We start from the raw sequence: 21,634 nt of genomic DNA on the forward strand, positions 1-21,634 counted from the left end.
CCACAGACTCAGCACTGCACCATAGACTCAACACTGCACCATAGACTCAACACTGCACCATAGACTGAACACTGCCGATAGACTCAACACTGCACTGTAGACTCAACACTGCACCGTAGACTCATCACTGCACCACAGACTGAACACTGGCCATAGACTCAACACTGCCCACAGACTTAGCACTGCACCATAGACTCAGCACTGCACCATAGACTCAACACTGCACCATAGACTCAGCACTGCCCATATACTCAACACTGCACCATAGACTCAACACTGCACCATAGACTCAGCACTGCACCATAGCCTCAACACTGCACCATAAACTCAACACTGCACCATAGACTCAGCATTTAGACCCAACACTGCCCATAGACTCAGCACTGCACCATAGACTCAACACTGCACCATAAAGCCAACACTGCACCATAGACTCAACACTGCACCATACACTCAGCACTGCCCCATAGACTCACATATTTAACCACTCACCCACTCACCTAATCGCACGCTCACTCATTCACTCATTCACTAATAGGTTGGTGGGTGAATCCACCAACCAACCCAATCACCCACTCGCTCACCTTCCTATCTACTACGCCACTAAATCAACCGCTCACCTACTAACCCACTCACTCACCCAATCACTCACTCACCCACCCACTCAACCAATCACTCACCCACCCAGCCACTCACTCACTCACCCATTCACTCAATCACCCACTTACTCTATCACACGTTCAATCACTCTCTCACTCACTTACCAACTCGCCCACTCACTATCCCACTCACTAACTAACACATTCACTAACTCAATAATTCATCCAGCCATTAACTCACTCACTCGCGACTCACTCAACCGCTCACCTACTAACCCACTCAATCCCCCAATCACTCACTCACCCACCCACTCAACCAATCACCCACCCACCTGCCTACTCACTCACCCACCTACTCGCCCGACCAACTAACCCACTCACCCACTCACCTACTCACCCACCTACCCACTCACCCACTCACCTACACACCCACCCACTCACCCACCTATCCACTCACTCACTAACCCATTCATTGACCCACTCACTCACTCACCCACCTACACGCTCACTAACCCACTAATTCACCCACTCACTCACCCCCCTACTCACTCACTCACCCACCCACCCACCCACTCACTCACCCACCTACACACTCACTAACTCACTCACACACCCACTCTCTCACCCACCTACCCACTCACTAACCCACCTACCCACTCACTAACCACTCACTCACCCACCCACCCACTCACCCACCCACTCACCCACTCCCCGCATGTCTCTCTCTCCCCGCCGTTGCAGGCCCGGCAGTGTCCTGGCATCCGCGAACGTGAGTGGCTACAGCCTCATCAACTCCGAGGTCACCACCTTGACCTCCTTTGCCATTGACGCTTTGATAGCGTCTGGAGTTCCGGTCGTCCGGGACTTCACCATCAACGGTACGTGTTGAGAGATGGGGAGGGTGGGTTATGAGATGTTGACTACCTCGCCTGGTATACAGGAGGTCATTGATTCGATCCCGGACTCTGATGCTTACCATTTCTAAGAGATGTTGACTACCTCGCCTGGTATACAGGAGGTCGTGGGTTCGATCCCGGACCCTGATGCTTACCATGGCTAGGAGATGTTGACTACCTCGCCTGGTGCACAGGAAGTCGTGGGTTTGATCGCGGACCCCTAACGTCACCGTGGCTAGGAGATGTTTACTACCTCGCCTGGTGCACAGGAGGTCGTGGGCTTGATCCCGGACCCAAACGCCACGGTGGCCAGTAGATGTTGACTACCTCGCCTGGCGCACAGGAGGTCATGGGTTCGATCGCGGACGCTGGCGCCCATCGTGGCCAGGAGATGTTGACTACCTCGCCTGGTATGCAGGAGGTCGTGGGTTCGATCCCAATCCTGACCCTGTCCCATTGATGACCGTCCACAGGTACCACCACTACCGTCACCACTGAGAGGCTTAATGAAATCTTAAATCAAACGATGGTGAGTATCATTACCACCACCACCACCACCATCACCATCATCATCACCATCATCACCATCGTCACTATCATCACCATCATCACCACCATCATCACCATCATCACCACCATCATCACCACCACCACCACCATCATCACTGCCATCAACAACACCATCATCATCACCATCACCACCACCATCATCATCATCATCACCATCATCATCATCACTGCCATCAACACCACCACCACCACCATCACCACCACCATCACCATCACCACCATCATCATCACTGCCATCAACACCATCATTACCACCACCACCACCATCATCATCATCACCATCACCACCACCACCACCATCATCATCACTGCCATCAACACCACCATCATCATCATCACCACCACCACCACCATCACCACCATCATCATCATCACCACCACCATCATCATCACCAGCACCATCATCATCAACATCACCACCACCATCATCATCACCATCATCATCATCACCACCATCACTACCATCATCACCACCACCATCACCACCATCACCACCATCACCACCACCACCATCATCATCAACATCACCACCACCATCATCATCACCATCATCATCATCACCACCATCACTACCATCATCACCACCACCATCACCACCATCATCATCATCACTGCCATCAACACCACCACCACCATCATCATCATCACCACCACCATCATCATCACCACCACCACCACCACCATCATCATCACTGCCATCAACACCACCATCACCATCATCATCATCACCACCACCATCATCATCATCACCACCACCACCATCATCATCACTGCCATCAACACCACCACCACCATCACCACCACCACCACCACCACCACCATCACCACCACCATCATCATCATCACCACCACCATCACCACCACCACCATCACCACCATCACCACCACCACCATCATCATCATCACCATCATCACCACCACCATCACCACCACCATCATCATCATCAACAACCGCCATTCGCCACTAAGTGGCGGTGACGTCACCACGACGCTTGTGCCAGGCCATGTGCACCTTGAGGCCACGTGAAGTGTCGAACGCCCGCTGGCAGGAGGTCACGGGGCAGACCCAGGTGCCACGGGTCGACTGACCGAGATGACCGAGATGACTGGCTGATGCACCACCTGTGCCCCCTACTGTGCCAACTTGCTGTGCTTTAGCCACCCGGCGCTCCGCTCGTTGTTGTGAGCGTCGCTCCTCCGCCCTCCGTTGTTGTTGGAGGGCGACTGCCTCCAACTGCCCAGTAGCGTCCTTCACGAGCCTCCTCCACTGAGGCCGATCTTGACACCGCTGGTACCAGTCATCGGCAAGTCCACTCAGCTCCACGTCCTCCTGTACCACATCACTCCATCTCTTCTCTAGCCCGTGCCGCGCCCGTTTAGCCCCCTCGATCCGGCCGAACAAAAGCTGTTTAGGCATGCGGTGGCTGGGCATGCGGGCTACATGACCCAGCCAACGCAGCCTTGCCCGCCGGAGGAGCTCACTGATGGGACTTTGCCCAGATCTTTCAAGGACTTGTGAGCTCCTCACACAATCCAGCCTGGTCAAACCCAGGATGGATCGTAGGCAGGCCAGCCTAAATGTTTCCAACCGGCGAAGATGCTCCACTAGGGGGGTCCACGTTTCGCAAGCGTAGAGAAGGGAGGGAATGACCGTGGCCGAGAAGACCTGAAGCTTCGTGCGGAGCGACAGACCAGGTAGCTTCCACACAGCGTTACGCAACCGATGAAAAGATATTGCCGCTCGACTGATTCGGAGTGAGACCTCTGCTGATAAACTGGAGCTGGTCATGAGCACACTGCCCAGGTATGGGAAACTCTCTACTCTCTCCACAACTGCCCCATCACCGATTGGGAGTTGTGGGGGCGGAGTGCCCGATGGTACAAAATACCCAGGCAGGTGCTTAGTTTTGGTGGGGCTGATGGTAAGGCCCCACCTCTTAGTGGCACACTCCAGCCTCAGCAGCAGCGTCTCCAACTCCTCTTCTGAATGAGCAGCTATTACCAAATCATCGGCATACATAACGTGGTTGACCAATAGGGAGCCATCCCTTGATCGCACCCGGGCGTCGATCAGCCTCCCATTATATCTGTACCAAATGGTAATTCCCCCGGTACAGCTATTGAAGGCTTCACGAACTACGCAGTCGAAATAGATGTTAAATAATGTGGGAGCCAGAGGACATCCCTGTCGCACCCCAAGGTGTACTGGGAAAGGCTCCGACTCCCGGCCACGTAGTTTTACCCGGGCCCGCTCACCATCATGAAGGTCCTTAATGATCGTGAGCAGAGGGTCAGGGACTCCGAAAGCACGAAGAACAACCCAGAGCCCAGTCCTACTGATGGTATCATAGGCCTTGACCAGGTCAATAAAGCAGAGATGTAGGTCTTTTTGGAATTCCCTACACCTCTGCTGTAGCAGACGGACAGAAAATATGGCATCTGTGCAGGACCGCCCTTTCCTGAAACCACATTGGGGCTCCGCAAGCCTCTCCTCAGCATGCCTAGCAAGGCGATGTTGAATAATCCTTGCCAGGACCTTACCCGGCACACTGAGGAGTGAGATGCCCCTGTAGTTGTTACAGTCTGTGCGGTCCCCCTTCTTAAAGAGGGGGACCACCAGGGCATCCTTCCAGTCCTGCGGAACCCGTCCAGTGGTCCAGACTGTTGTTATGATGTCATATAGGGCAGTCTGTGCACAAACGCCACCCTCCCTCAGCATTTCGCCTGGGAGATCATCTCTGCCCGGTGCCTTCCCTGGTCTCAGACTCCGGATCGCCCTCAGTACTTCCTCAACAGCCGGTACCTCAGCCAGCCACTCACAGGGGGTGACCTCTTCCAATATTTGAGGCACCGCAGCCTCAGCAGGGTTATCCCCACTTTGTGCCATGATGTTTTCCTGGCTGAGAGATTTTCCCTCCCCCAGGACCTCACAGAAATGCTCAGCAAATCTGCAAACCTGTTCCTGGGGGTCGGAGATTGGATCACCGTTTTTTCCTCTAATGATGGTAATAGGTGTGGCGCTGCAGGTTACTTTTTTGATGGAGTTAAATAGTGATTTGTGATCGCGGGCCACTGAGGCAGACTCCATCTCCTCAGCAACCCGCGACCACCACCCATCCTTACAGCGCCTTACGGCTCTCCGAACCTCCGAGCGAAGGCTGCGGTAAACCTCCTCATTCTCTGACGTGGGATGCTGTAGGCGATGAGAGTGGGCCTGTCGCTTTTTCTCAATTAACCTGAACACCTCCTCCGTCAGCCAGGGTTCCCGGGGAGGTCTGGACCGCGTACCCAAAGCAGCCATTGCAGCTGCATGAGTCACAGTCTTAAACCTCGCCCATTTACCCTCGACATCAGGTGGAGTGGGGGACGATGCCAACCCCAGCTGCAAGCGATGATGAAATTCTCGCTTGCAACTTTCATCAGCTAACTTAGACCAGGCCACTTTTGGTTGGAATGGGATCCTGGGTGTACACCCACCACCGGAGTGGAAGAATGGCAGGCGCATCTTACAGATGACTAGTCGATGGTCAGAGGGCAGATCAGCTCCACGGTAGGTCCTGGTGTCAAGGACATGGGCTCGCATCCGCTGGTCCGTCACTACGTAGTCCAGCAGATGTTCTTGCTTGGACCCGGCATGCATCCATGATGTTGTGTGGATGCGCCGATGCCGGAAGAGCGTGTTGGTAATTACAAGCCCATGGGCTGCACAGAAATCTAGCAGCCTCCTACCGTTGTTATTGAGCTGATCTGGCCCATGCCTTCCAATCACTCCAGACCAGGTGCCAGCATCATGACCAACTCGGGCATTGAAGTCACCCAACAAGATGACTCTGTCCCGAGTGGCCACTTTAGCCAGCACCTGTGACAGTAGGTCATAGAAAGCGTCTGACTCATCGGCTTTGCCTGCATCCCTCCACGGATGTTCGTCTTCGGTGGGGGCGTAAGTAACCACGACCACCACTCCTCGCCTCTGGTTGATGGGAAGGCGAGCCCAAAGTATCCTGGGGCTTACAGCTTCCCACACCTCACCGCCACGCTCCCACGCCCCCTTCATTCTTTTGTTCAGAAGAAGAGCCACACCCTGTTGTTTGGCAGTCTCCTGCCCCGAGTAGAGGACTGTCCACCCCTCATGGTGGCAGGAGCCAGAACCGGTCCACCGGACCTCCTCATCACCACCACCACCACCATCATCATCACTGCCATCAACACCACCACCACCATCATCAACATCGTCACTCGCACCACCATCACCATCATCACCACCATCACCACCATCACCATCTTCACCATCACCAACAACACCAATGGCCTCGCCATTCACCACTATATGACGGTGACGTCACCACGGCGCCTATGCCAGGATAGGTGCACTTTGAGGCCACGTGAAGTGTCAAAGGCTCGCTGCTGACAGGAGGTCACGGGGCAGACCCAGGTGCCACGCGTCGACTGACTGAGACGACTGGCTGATGCACCACCAGTGCCGCCTACCGTGTCAACTTGCTGTGCTTTAGCCACCCGGCGCTCCGCTCGTTGTTGTGAGCATCGCTCCTCCGCCCTCCGTTGTTGTTGGAGGACGACTGCCTCCAACTGCTCAGTAGCGTCCTTTACGAGCCTCCTCCACAGAGGCCGATCTTGACACCGCTGGTACCGGTCATCGGCAAGTCCACTCAGCTCCTCGTCATTTTGTACCACATCACTCCATCTCTTTTTCAGCCCGTGCCGCGCCCGTTTTACCCCCTCTATACAGCCAAACAAAAGCTGTTTAGGCATGCGGTGGCTGGGCATGCGGGCTACATGACCCAGCCAACGCAGCCTTGCCTGCCGGAGGAGCTCACTGATGGGAATGTGTCCAAATCTTTCAAGGATTTGTGAGCTCCTCACACAATCCAGCCTGCAGGTTAAACCCAGGATGGATCGTAGGCAGGCCAGCCCAAACTTTCTAAGATGATCCATTAGGGGTGTCCACGTTTCGCAAGCGTAGAGGAGGGAGGGAATGACCGTGGCCGAGAAGACCTGAAGCTTCGTGCGGAGCGACAGACCAGGTAGCTTCCGACTGAAGCTGTGTATCTGCGGGAAGGCCGCCCCGATCAAATCAATTGAGTCCAGGGCAGAGGTCGCAAACGGGTTTTGATTCCTTACCCGTACCCAGCCACACCAGGGTCACAAACTAAAAGTTTATAACCGTCACAGATGTTCCATTAAGGGGGTCCACGTTTCGCAAGCGTAGAGAAGGGAGGGCACGACTGTGGCCAATAAGACCCAAAACTTCGTGTGGAGCCACAGACCACACAGCATTGCACAGCCGATGTGTAGGGGTGTTAGAGAGAGAGCCCGTTATGCATGGCAGCCTATGGTAAACAAACACAGTAGGCGGGGCTACATGTGTAGTGGTGATACGCGCTGGGTGTATATGTCGTGTGCCAGCGCATATGTACGGGTGTGTGTGTGGTGACGCGCGCTGACGGGGAGGAGCAGGCGTCAGTGCGCGGGTGGGGGTAGTGCTGCTGATTGGCTGTGTGCCGGTGACGCGCCCAGAGGGAGTGATCGGGTAGCAGCGCGGTGTGATTGGTTGGGGAGTGGAAACACGCGCTGAGCGGAACCGGATCGTGGGGATAGAGCGTGGGGATTGGGTAACTGAGGAGCGGTGCCGACGTTGAGGTCCGCATCCGCTCCGTCTCCCGGGAAGAAGGGGTATATAAGGTGATGCACAGAGGAGCAGGGGGCAGAAGTGGAACCATCTAAGAATGAAGAGGAAGGTGCAGAGATAGAGCCCGGAGAGGAGAGTAATGGAGAGTAGAAGCTGAGTGATGTATAGTGTGTAGCCAGCGAGATAGAACGGTCTACACGAGCTGAGTAATGTGTAGTGTGTAGCCAGCGAGAGAGAACGGTCTGCACGAGCCGAGTATGCATACGGTGTAGCCAGCGAGAGAGGAAGGTCTGCACGAGCCGAGTATGCATACGGTGTAGCCAGCGAGAGAGGTGCAAAGTCTACACGAGGCGAGTGGAGAGTGTAGCAGAGGCGCAGAGTCTACACGAGGCGAGAGAGGAGTGTAGCCGAGGCGCGGAGTCTACACGAGGCACAGAGAGCCGGCAGCACAGAATCCTGAGTCAAGAGAAGTGCAGTGTGAAGAAGAGAGGCCACGCGTTGTATTGTTACAAGTCAAGATTTAATAAAAGAAGTGTGTTCCCGTCAAGGAGTTTCCTGCCGTCATTTTCCAATACTTCATCTGGCGTCAGAAGTGAAACGGGCTTCCAAGTATGGAGACGAGGAAGACCCGTAGGACCCACGGGATTGACCGCGAGGAAGACCTGGACGACTCGGAGCCGCTGGTGGCGGGGGGTGAGGAAGAGGACTTGCCCACGCTGCAGGGTCCGTCGACGGCGCCGGCCGAGCGACCGGGGACAGACGCCGGGCTTCGTGAGGCGCACTCCCGACTGGCGGAGCTGCTGCTCGCCGCCGCGTCCATCTTGGCGGAGATCAGCTCGTCGGGAGGAGCGGGGACGGTGGGGGACATTTTACAAGGTCGCCCCGCAGATTCCCGCCAAAACGAATGGGGGATTCCCGCCATTGCGCCTGGGCCTACTTTTGGCGGGAACGGCGAGCGCCACGTGGTGGTGGCTTCCCAAGCGCGCGCATCGACGTCATCAGCGCGCGAGGGGGTCCGCCATCTTACGTCTGCTGCTGGAGCCGCCATCTTAGACACCGACGGACAGGCGGAGAGGAACCACGAGGCGGATGACTTCATTTTTCAGCAGCGCCTGCCCACGTTGTCAGCCTTCAAGGCGGAAGGCGGAGACTGGGGCAAATTTCAGCGAAGGTTTTTGGCGCATCAAGAGATGTCAGCGTGGTCCGATGCTACAGCGCTGCGGGCATTGCCCGCCATGCTGGACGACGATGCGCTCGCGGCCTTCAGGGCTGCACGGAAGTCGGACCGCTCCACGCTGAAGGATGCGCTGGGTTTGTTGGCCAGGGTCTACGGGCCTCCCTCTACATGCCGCCATCAGTTCTACGCAAGACGGAAAGCGGCCACGGAGACCGCGCTGGCCTATCGCACGGCGTTGCTGGCTCTTGCTGATGCTGCGTTCCCTCGGATGGACGAGGAGGGCCAAGACGCGATGGTTTTGGAGCAGCTGCTCAAGTTGGCGCAGGACCTGGGGGTCCCTATCAACACAGCTGACGACATTGATATTTCTTCTTTGAGAGTCGCCACGAGTATTCAAGCGCACGAGGCCCTACAACGGAAGCAAGGCGTTGGTTGCAACGCTGCTGTCGTCGCAGCCCCGGGGTTGGTGGTCGCCGAACCCCAAGTCGTCAGCCCACGAGAGGAGGCGTTCGCCACGGGACGACCAGGGGACTGGAGGCCGGGGGCCCGGTCGCCTCTGCGATCGGGCCGAAAGTCGGAGCAACCAAGATCTACTCCGACCCTCGTCACGTGCTATAACTGCGGCCTCCGGGGCCACGTGGCGTCCGGGTGCCGCGCTCCGCGGCAGCGCGCCATGGGAGCTCGGCTGGACGACGACCGAGAGCCCAAGTCATCTCTACAATCCCCGGCAAGTCGCGGCACCTCACACGCTCGGCCTGTTTATTCGGCACACATGGGACGCCGCGTTGCGGCGGAGGAGGGCCGGTTAAGGTTCGGGGATTCGGTTCGGCGAGGGGGGTTCGGCCGGGACCAGGGAGACATTGAATGGGCGGAATTGGGGCATAGAATTGTGGCTGCTTCGGCGGGTTCGTCCGTTGTTACGGGATCTATTGATGGGGTTGAGATTAGGGTGTTAGTGGACACGGGGGCATCGGCAACTATTATATCGGACCTCATTTATAATATTCTTCCGGTCCAATGTCGTCCGCTGCTTCCAGTGGATGTGCCATTTTACGCCGCTAATGGGGGATCGTTGGGCATTATCGGTCAGGTTAGGGCGTCCATTTGCATTGGAGATATCAAATTATCGGGACCCGTTTTCGTTTCGTCTTCTTTGGCAGTTCCGTGTCTTTTGGGCACTGACTTTTTGGCTAAAATGCCCATTAAAATTCTTATCGATCAACGATGCATTGAACTGCCATCGGGTCGCCGGATTTCATTTTTGACGGGCCCTACTGACATTCGGACGGCGTGCGCTACGATACAAGCGGTGGCGACGCAGACAGTGCAAGTGCCCCCGGGTTCACAGATGTTGATTCCCCTCCGGTTGCGAAAACCATGGGTGAGGGAGGCTTCGGGACAGAGTATGCTTTTGGGTCCTTCTAACAAGGCTGTCGGGGGTCTTGATTTATCGGTGGCTCACACTTTGGTGCGGGCTGACAGGGATCCGTTTGTGATGGTTTTGAACGCGGGGTCGCGACCAGCTGTCATCCCGCAGGGCACCGTGCTGGCTCACGCGGCGCAGGTTCCTGGGGATGATGGGTTGGTTGCGCAGGTGGGCTCGAGCCCCGCGCGGAACGTTGAGCCAAGGGAAGACCTTGAGTGGGTCCATTCGTTATGTGCCGCCTCGGACGATTTGTCGGCGGCGCAGTTGGGTGCGCTGCCCGAGTTGCTCATTGAATTCTCTGATGTATTCAGTAAACATAAGTATGACATTGGGTGCACGGATTTGTTGCACCATCACATTGAAACGGGCGATGCGGCGCCGGTCAGGCTAAATCCCTTCCGACTGAGTCCCGTGGAGAAGGAACATGTTCAGTCGGCTGTTAACGATATGCTAGAAGCCGATATTATTTCGCCCTCCTCTAGCCCGTGGGGAGCGCCTATTGTGCTGGTTAAGAAGCAGGACGGGTCCCTGCGATTCTGCGTTGATTTCCGTCGCCTGAATAAGATCTCTGTGGCTGACGCGTATCCGCTCCCCAGGATGGATGAGTCCCTCGATGCATTGTCTGGTGCGCGATATTTTTCGACTCTTGATTTGTTATCGGGGTTTTGGCAGTTGCCGCTCGACGAAGAGTCGAAACCTAAGACAGCATTTCGGACTCCAGGGGGGCTGTTCCAGTTTAACCGGTTACCCATGGGACTTCACTCCTCTCCAGCGACGTTTCAGCGACTTATGGAGCTGGTTTTGTCGGGCTTGCAGTGGGATACATGCTTGATTTATATGGACGATGTCATTGTTTTCAGTAAAACGTTTGAGGAACACCTCCGGCGATTGAGAGGGGTGTTCTTGCGAATGCGATCGGCTAAGTTGAAATTTAAACCGGCCAAATGTCACCTCCTTCGTAGGTCCGTTAGATACTTGGGTCACATTGTCGATTCTTCGGGGATCTCCACCGATCCCGCGAAGACGGATTGTGTCGGTTCGTGGCCGACACCTACGTCCGTTTCCGACGTGCGTAGTTTCATCGGGTTTGCTTCTTATTATCGGCGGTTCGTTGAGCACTTCGCCACTATTGCAAAACCCTTGCACGCTCTAACGGCGAAGGGAGTGAAGTTCAAATGGGGACCGGAGGAGGAGGCCGCGTTTCGCTCCCTCCGGGACGCCTTGGTAGGTGCCCCACCCTTGTGTTATCCCGATTTTGCCAGTCCCTTTTTGCTGGACACGGATGCTAGCAACACGGGCATTGGTGGGGTGCTATCCCAAGTCGTTGGGGGTGTCGAAAGAGTTGTCGCCTACGGTAGTAGGGTGTTGTCTCCGGCGGAGCAGCGCTACTGTGTCACCCGTCGCGAGCTGCTTGCCATTGTTTTTTTTGTGCAACAGTTTAGGCCATATCTTTATGGTCGTCACTTTACAGTCCGAACGGACCACGCGGCGCTACAGTATTCATTGAGGGTCGCCCAGCCCTCGGGCCAGTTGTCGCGTTGGTTGGAAGTCCTCCAGGACTATCAGTTTACGACTACGTACCGTAAGGGGTTGCGACACACGAATGCCGATTGCTTGTCGCGGTTGTTGCCTTGTGATGAATGCGCGTGTTTGTCGGGATCGGCGCGCTGTAAACCGACGCTTGCGGGGGAGATGGGGGCACTGGCTGCGACAGCGGGCGCACCGATCGGGGATGATTCCACTGCCTCTCAGGGTCGGGACTCGCTGCTCTCGCTGTCGCTCAGCGAATGGGGCCGCCTCCAGATGGCGGACAGCTCGCTGCTAGCATTGCGCCGCAAGGTTGGGGGTCCCGAGGGGGACCAGGAGCGTACCGGCTCCTATGTACTTGAGCGGGGCGTGTTATTGAAATGGGACAGTTTGTCCCGGCGGAACGCACTCGTGGTGCCTTCCGCTGTGAGGGGGAGGGTTGTCTTGGCGGCACACGAACGCCTCTTGCACTTGGGAGTTAACAAGACGCTTGCCCTGCTTCAGCGTGACTATTACTGGCCGGGAATGGGAAGTGATGTGGTGCATATTCTGAAGGGGTGCGTTGAGTGCGCCAGGCGTAAACCACCGGCCGTGGCAGCTAATCCACCGCTGCAATCTATTCAGGTCTCGCGTACCAACGAGCTCGTTGCACTCGATATTTTGGGGCCCTTCCCAGTCACGCCGAGAGGGAATAAATATTTGTTAGTGGGGGTCGAATACTTTACCCGATGGCCTATGGCGTGGCCTCTCGCTAACCAGTCGGCAGCGGCTGTGACGGATGCCTTCGTCCAGGGCTATGTCCTGGACAAAGGGGCTCCCGAACGCCTGCTGACCGACCAAGGTAAAAAATTTTCGAGTAAATTGTTGCAAGAGGTGTGCGATCTGTTGGGTACCAAGAAGGTGCGTACCTCCCCGTACCACCCGCAGACTGACGGGATGGTGGAGAGACTCCACAAAACCTTGACTTCCATGCTGTGCCAGCAGGTGTGCGAGGCACATGTAGATTGGGACCTGCAGGTCCCGGGAGTCCTTGCTGCGTATAGAATGGCCCCCCATGCAGCTACGGGGTTTTCCCCATTCTATTTGATGTACGCTCGGGAAGCTGACCCGCCAATAGAAACGCAACTTGGCCTGTCCGCTCCACGAACTAATTCTAATTTGGCAGAACATATTAAGTTTAATATTCACAAGCTGACAGAGGCGAGGGAGGCCGCGCGGCTTAATTCGCGGGCTCGCCAAATTGCTAATGAACGGTTGCGGGCACGGAAGGTGTCCATGCACGAATGGAAACCAGGTGACAGGGCCTGGCTGCATTGCCCTCAGGCGCCCTTGGCTACGTCGCCTAAATTGTTGAGACCGTGGAGGGGACCCGTGGAGGTCGTGCGCGTTGCACGGCCCCAGTGCGTTCAGATAAAGTGGGGAAAGCGCCGGTGGTACGTTCACCCCTCCCGACTGAAACCGTTCTCGCCTCCATATGGCCTCCCCTTGTGTCGTGATGGCCGGGCGTGTGACGTGACCGGCGACCCAGAGGGGGAAATGTCTCTGCCTGATCCACACGTATTTTCGCCTGATCTGCTCCCAGGTGTCTCGGAACTGACAGCTGCCGATCACCGGCGGCCGGATCTCCGCGGCGGGGCCGGCCCTTTCAGGCCCGTTCCGCGCCGTCTGGAGCAGCCGGAACCGCCGGACGGTCGTCAGTGTCCCGCCCCATACGATGGACCAGCCAGACGGACTCGCGCAAGGTCGTGCTACTTTGCATGACCTGCCTCGTGAGGAGTCGGGGCAGTTGGAGCGCCTCGTCACTGCGTGTAGTCGCAGGGACGTGGGGCGCGTTCGTTTCGAATTTGCTCGTATCGTGTTATTGTTGACTTTTCGGGTTCATTGTCAATCTGTACATAGTTATTCTTGTTGTTGTTGTTGTTGTGTTATGTTACGGGGCACACTCGGGGGGTTACGGGGTTTTTTTTTGTTGATTGTCGTTGTATCGTCGCGGTTGGTTGTTGTTAGCAGCCGGGCCGGCTGCGAGCTATGTGGGAGGGGGTGATGTAGTGGTGATACGCGCTGGGTGTATATGTCGTGTGCCAGCGCGTATGTACGGGTGTGTGTGTGGTGACGCGCGCTGACGGGGAGGAGCAGGCGTCAGTGCGCGGGTGGGGGTAGTGCTGCTGATTGGCTGTGTGCCGGTGACGCGCCCAGAGGGAGTGATCGGGTAGCAGCGCGGTGTGATTGGTTGGTTAGTGGAAACACGCGCTGAGCGGAACCGGATCGTGGGGATAGAGCGTGGGGATTGGGTAACTGAGGAGCGGTGCCGACGTTGAGGTCCGCATCCGCTCCGTCTCCCGGGAAGAAGGGGTATATAAGGTGATGCACAGAGGAGCAGGGGGCAGAAGTGGAACCATCTAAGAATGAAGAGGAAGGTGCAGAGATAGAGCCCGGAGAGGAGAGTAATGGAGAGTAGAAGCTGAGTGATGTATAGTGTGTAGCCAGCGAGATAGAACGGTCTACACGAGCTGAGTAATGTGTAGTGTGTAGCCAGCAAGAGAGAACGGTCTGCACGAGCCGAGTATGCATACGGTGTAGCCAGCGAGAGAGGAAGGTCTGCACGAGCCGAGTATGCATACGGTGTAGCCAGCGAGAGAGGTGCAAAGTCTACACGAGGCGAGTGGAGAGTGTAGCAGAGGCGCAGAGTCTACACGAGGCGAGAGAGGAGTGTAGCCGAGGCGCGGAGTCTACACGAGGCACAGAGAGCCGGCAGCACAGAATCCTGAGTCAAGAGAAGTGCAGTGTGAAGAAGAGAGGCCACGCGTTGTATTGTTACAAGTCAAGATTTAATAAAAGAAGTGTGTTCCCGTCAAGGAGTTTCCTGCCGTCATTTTCCAATACTTCACATGTGTGCACGAGCAGGTGCCCTCTGCGACGTCCGCGCCAGACACCCTGGGGGGTCGATTCGGTCATTATGATCCCCCGGGGCCCCACCCCTCAGGGAGGGGTTGGGTATAAAAGGGGAATGTATCGAAGGGCTCGAGAGTGTTGTGTTAGCTAAGAAGAGAAGACGGAAGACGTCCTAGATAGAGCCCTGGTCTCCCCCTGGCACGCCGTCCTTATCAGGACCGCGCAGGCTCGAGCCAGTGGCGTGGTACCAGAGCCAGAGCCAGTGCTGGTCTGGACTCTGGGTACCGGGCCCGACTGACCAGTGTCGGACCAAGATAGCCTCCCCTAGCCCATTAGAGGAGGACTCAGAGGCAGGCTAGGGTTAGCCTAGAGGTGTGTCCTCAGATAGACGGGTGAGGGGGCCGATACCCCCTCAGTGTGTATGTCACAACGTGTGGTGTTAAATAAACAAGTGTGCCTCCAACTCCGGTGTGAACGAGTCATAAGCGTTACTACATCTGGCGTCAGAAGTGAAACAAAGTACGAACATGGATACACGCCGGACGACTCGAGTCGGAGTACCAGGGGCGGAGGACACCGCTGCAGTTGGAGAGCCCGAGACGGCTGAAGATGCCATCGAGCAGCCGGGGCTGGGTGCATCCACGCCACAGCAGCTGGAGGAAGGGGAGCCGTCGACGGAGGGGCTGAGACAGGCGCACGCGAAGCTGGCCGAGCTGCTGTACGCCGCAGCCGCCATGCTCGATAACATCACGCGGCTGGGGGCTGCGGGACCGCCACGAGGCGACAGCAGCCAACGACCACAGCGCCTTCCCGCCATTTCAACGGAGCAACATTTTGAATCTCCCGCCATCGCCGCAGCTGCTGTTGAGGGCGTGGCCGCTCTAAGCATCGCGTCCAACGGCGGGAGTACAGTACCTGCCGCGTCACCACGGGTGCGACCGGCGATGCCATCGCTGCTTCGGGCCGACGCTGAGTCGAGTGAGGGAGACGAGGGAGCGCGATCGTCCTCTGCAGCCGCTGCCTTACATCAGCGACTGCCGCCGCTCAAAGAATTTGTGGGCGAGGAGGGCGACTGGGGCGGCTTCCAGCGGCGCTTCCTCGCTCACCAGGAGATGGCACAGTGGACAGACGCCGAGGCTCTCCGAGCACTGCCAGCACTCCTCGACAGCGACGCCCTCGCCACACTAACATCGGCAGCGAAGGAGAGGCGTTCCACGCTGCGGAAGGCGATGCAAGTGCTGTCCGCTGTGTATGGGCCACCATCGGACTGTCGTCAACTCTTTTACGATCGCCAGCGGGGGGCGAAGGAGTCGCCCCTGGCGTACCGTACAAGCCTCCTGGCGCTGGCGAAGGAAGCCTTTCCACGAATGGACGACGAAGGGATCGACGCCATGGTGACAGAGAAGATACTTTTGCTGGCGGACGACTTAGACATCGTCATTGTCGCACAGGACGATGCAGAAATGTGCTCCCTCCAAGCGGCCCGTCTCCTCCACGCAAACCTGTCCTCTCAACGACGGAAGGCCAGCAAGGCGGCGAGCGGGCGCGCCGTCGCTGCGGCCACCCTCCCGGCGGAAGAGGTTTGCGCCGTCAACCATCGACGGCAGCACGGAGCGGGAGCGCGGGAGGACCGGGCCGGTTCGAGCCATCTACAACGTCCATCGTCGCCACCAGCGCTTCCACGCTGCTACAACTGCGGCATCCGGGGCCACGTCGCCTCGGGGTGCCGCTCTCCTCGGCAGCGCGGGACGACGCCTCAACGGGACGCTGGCCCTCGTCACAAGCTCCACCATCATAATCCGGCGAGTCGCGGCACCCCTCACGTTTGGCCCACGCACACGCCCGTCGCACACTCAAACACCGCAGCGAAGGGGGGGCCAATATCGCGTACCATGGCACCAACACGCACCGCTCTGGGTACTCACATTGAACCCAGCCAGTGGTCCGTGTTGGCCCATCGGGTTGTAGCCGCGTCGTCGGGGTCGTCGGCCGTTGTGGGTCACATCGATGGGGTGGAGGTGCGCATCCTGGTCGATACAGGAGCATCGGCGACCATTATTTCGGAGTTGATTTATAACATTCTCCCTGTCCAGAGCCGTCCTTTGATGCCTGTTAATGTGCCATTCTTTGCTGCTAACGGGGGTTCACTTGGCATCATCGGACAGATTCGAGCCCAAATTTGTGTCGGGGATATTAAATTATCTGGGCCGATTTTTGTTTCCTCCTCGCTGGCGGTTCCGTGCCTGCTGGGGACGGATTTCCTGGCCAAAATGCCGATTAGGATATTAATCGACCAGGGATGCATTGAGCTCCCATCGGGACGACGCATGGCGTTTCTGCCATCCCCCGCTACGAGCCGGACGGCGTTCGCGACGGTGCCGGCGTTCGTAGATAGAACGGTGCGCGTTCCTCCGGGGGCGCAAATGTTAATTCCTTTGAAACTTCGGCGGCCCTTCGCTAAGGGCATTGGGGCTCAAGGGGTTCTGCTGGGACCGTCTAGGGCCGGGGTCAGTGGACCTAATTTACTCCCGGCCCAGACCATAGTGAGAGGGGAAGGAGAACCCTTCATCGCGGTCCTCAATGTGGGCTCGCAGACGGTGGTGGTCCCACAGGGGACCGTGCTTGCTCACGCAACGCCGGTGCCCTGTGAGGAACCCGTCGCGAGTCATGTCGGCGCTGTCCCTGCACCGCGACCACATTCGGACAGCGATGAAGGGTGGCTCGAGGCGCTTTGCGCGGGATCGACGGACCTGTCAAATTTAGAGCGCCAACGTCTTAAGACACTACTGAGGGAATTTTCCGACGTTTTCAGTCGGGATAAATACGATTTGGGCTGCACTCATCTGCTGCGTCACCATATTGATACGGGTGACAGCGCGCCAATACGCCAGAATCCTTTTCGGTTGAGTCCCGCCGAAAAGGACCATGTCAAATCGGCTGTTGATGACATGCTAGCCGCCGACATCATTTCTCCCTCCAACAGCCCTTGGGGAGCGCCGATCGTCCTGGTTAAGAAGCAGGACGGTTCGTTGCGGTTTTGCGTTGACTTTCGGCGCCTTAATAAAATTACGGTTGCCGACGCATACCCGCTCCCACGGATGGACGAATCGCTTGACGCCTTGGCGGGAGCGCGATTCTTCTCCACATTGGACTTACTTTCGGGATTCTGGCAGCTTCCTCTGGACGATGATTCAAAGCCTAAAACTGCTTTCCGTACTCCGCACGGCCTGTTTCAATTCAACCGGTTGCCGATGGGCTTACACTCAGCGCCGGCAACTTTCCAGCGGTTGATGGAATTGGTTTTGGCTGGATTGCAATGGGAGTCGTGCCTGATTTATTTGGATGACGTCATTGTCTTTGGCAAAACTTTTGAGGAACATCTCCAGAGGTTGCGGGCAGTTTTCCTAAAGATGCGGGCTGCTAATTTGAAATTTAAGCCCCAAAAATGTCATTTGTTACGCGAGTCGGTGCGTTATTTGGGGCACATCGTGGGGCGCTCAGGTATTTCTACCGATCCCGCCAAAACGCAGTGTGTTAGCTCCTGGCCGACTCCCACCTCAGTGGGAGAGGTTAGGAGTTTCATTGGGTTTGCGTCGTATTATAGACGCTTCGTCGCTAATTTTGCGACTATCGCCAAACCCCTACATGCTTTAACATCTAAAGGGGTTCGGTTCTGCTGGGGTCAGGAGGAGGAAGCTGCTTTTTGCTCCCTTCGGGATGCTTTGGTAAACGCTCCCCCCCTGATTTACCCTGATTTTTCAAAACCGTTCTTGCTCGACACCGATGCGAGCAACACGGGTATTGGGGGCGTGCTCTCCCAGGTGGTTGACGGCGTGGAACGTGTGGTTGCGTACGGCAGTCGGGTGTTGTCTCCAGCGGAGCAACGATATTGTGTCACCCGTAGGGAACTGTTGGCAATTGTCCATTTCGTCCAACAGTATCGCCCATATCTGTACGGTCGGCATTTCACCGTCCGCACAGATCATGCGGCACTGCAGTACGCCCTGAGGGTTCAACAGCCATCGGGACAATTGTCCCGATGGTTGGAGGTCCTCCAGGATTACGATTTCCAAACCACATACCGTAAGGGCGTTCGCCACACCAACGCGGACGCTCTGTCACGCTTGCCAACCGCCTCCGAGTGTGCATGCCTCCTGGGGTCTGGACGTTGCAGGCCTCCAGGGGACACATCGGTACCTGTCTTGGCGGCCGCCAACGACGACGATGCAGTGGTTCCTAATTCGATCGAACAACAGGGCAAAGATTCCCTGTTGGGGTTGCCCGTCATTGAATGGGGGCGCCTCCAGATGGAGGATGTCTCCCTCCTCGGGTGGCGACGTCGCGTTGGCGGTGCGGGGGGGGGGGAAAGAGGTGGTTCCGACGCATTGGAAATGTGCCAAGGTCTGCTGATGCATTGGGACGGGAAGTCACGTCGACATCGGCTGGTGGTCCCTACTGGGTTGCGGGGTAGGGTGGTATGGGCCGCTCATGAGCGCCTCCTACACCTGGGGACCCAAAAGACTCTCGCCTTGTTGCAACTTGATTTTTATTGGCCTGGCATGACGAGGGATGTTGGGGATTTGTTGGGATCATGCCCTCAATGTGCACAACGCAAACCGCCGGCACGGGAGTCTAACCCGCCTTTGCAATCGATCAAGGTGTCCAGGATAAACGAGCTGGTCGCTCTGGACATTTTGGGACCATTCCCCGCCACCCCCAGGGGGAATAGATATTTGTTGACTGGTGTCGAGTATTTTACACGCTGGCCTATGGCCTGGCCTCTGGCCAACCAGTCGGCAGCAGCCATCGTGGAGGCCTTTGTTCAGGGTTATGTCCTGGACAAGGGTGCTCCGGAGAGGTTGCTGACCGACCAGGGCAGGAATTTTTCCGGTAAACTACTCCGACAAGTCTGCGATCTCCTGGGCACAAAGAAAATTCGGACCTCCCCATATCACCCACAAACTGACGGGATGGTCGAACGTTTGCATCGCACCATCTCGTCCATGTTATCACAACAAGTTTCGGACTCGCAAACGGATTGGGACCTACAAATTCAGGGGGTCTTGGCGGCGTACCGGATGGCACCCCATGCAGCTACGGGGTTTTCTCCCTTTTACCTCATGTACGGCCGAGAACCAGACCCACCTGTTCGTGCCCAGTTGCGGATCCCCGTGCCGCAGGGAAAAACTAATCTGGCTGACCATGTTAAATTTAATCTGGACAAATTGACCGAGGCACGGGATGCTGCAATGCAAAACTCTGACCTCCGTCAGAAGGCGAATGAGCGCCTCAGATTGAGTCGAGCGCACATACTGCAGTGGAAGCCGGGGGACAAGGCATGGTTGCACTGCCCCCAGGTGCCACTGGCGACCTCCTCTAAACTGGTGCGGCCGTGGCGGGGCCCTGTGGAAGTGGTGGAGGTGTTACGTCCGCAGTGCGTGCGCATAAAGTGGGGGAAGCGGAGATGGTTCGTGCACCCCTCTAGGTTAAAACCCTTCGCGGCGGTACACAATCCCACTTCACACGCGCGTGGCCAAACGTGTGGGGGGTCGGCCGACTCGCTGGGTCCGTCTCCGTCGCTCTCACCTAATGCCTTGCCGGCTGTGCCACCTTCAGGAGCATCAGGAGTGACGGGCTCACGCCCGATCACCCCGCCTGCGGATGCCAAGGGTCACGCGGAGTCGGATGAATGCTCACCCCAAGACGGACATTCGCCACCTGATGGTCCGCCACGCGGGGTTACCCCGTGTGAGGGGCCCGCTGCAAGGACGCGCGCTAAAATGCGCAAACTGTTGTGAGGCCGGCAAAATGTGTACATAGCTGTTGTGTTTATTGGGTGTTGTGTGGGTGGTGTGTTCCTCGCTCCTCGGATGTACATATGTTGGGTTCACCGTGTGTTGTGTGTGCGTGGTGGGTTCCCTGCTGATTGTATATAGGCTGTTTTTTTTTACGGAATTCGTATTTATTCGGGGGGGTGCGACGGGTTGTTTCTCACCTTGCTGTTGCGTTCTTGTTCTGGTTCCTGTTATTGTTCAAAAATAGTGAGGCACACGCGCGGTCAGGGGGTGAAGGCACCTTTATTGTCAAATTTTTGTATGTTGGCAGCCGGGACGGCTGCATGCTATGCGGGGGGGAGTGATGTAGGGGTGTTAGAGAGAGAGCCCGTTATGCATGGCAGCCTATGGTAAACAAACACAGTAGGCGGGGCTACATGTGTGCATGAGCAGGTGCCCTCTGCGACGTCCGCGCCAGACACCCTGGGGGGTCGATTCGGTCATTATGATCCCCCGGGGCCCCACCCCTCAGGGAGGGGTTGGGTATAAAAGGGGAATGTATCGAAGGGCTCGAGAGTGTTGTGTTAGCTAAGAAGAGAAGACGGAAGACGTCCTAGATAGAGCCCTGGTCTCCCCCTGGCACGCCGTCCTTATCAGGACCGCGCAGGCTCGAGCCAGTGGCGTGGTACCAGAGCCAGAGCCAGTGCTGGTCTGGACTCTGGGTACCGGGCCCGACTGACCAGTGTCGGACCAAGATAGCCTCCCCTAGCCCATTAGAGGAGGACTCAGAGGCAGGCTAGGGTTAGCCTAGAGGTGTGTCCTCAGATAGACGGGTGAGGGGGCCGATACCCCCTCAGTGTGTATGTCACAACGTGTGGTGTTAAATAAACAAGTGTGCCTCCAACTCCGGTGTGAACGAGTCATAAGCGTTACTACAGATGAAAAGATAATGCCACTCGACTGTTTCGGAGTGAGACCTCTGCTGTTAAACCGGAGCCGGTCATGAGCACACTGCCAAGGTATGGGAAACTGTCCATTCTCTCCACAACTGCCCCATCACCAATTGAGAGTTGTGGATGTGGAGTGTCCGATGGCATAAAATGCCCAAGCAGGTGCTTAGAATTTG

Source organism: Lampetra fluviatilis, chromosome 77 (genome assembly GCF_964198595.1).
Source record: "Lampetra fluviatilis chromosome 77, kcLamFluv1.1, whole genome shotgun sequence".
Classification (NCBI taxonomy): domain Eukaryota; kingdom Metazoa; phylum Chordata; class Hyperoartia; order Petromyzontiformes; family Petromyzontidae; genus Lampetra; species Lampetra fluviatilis.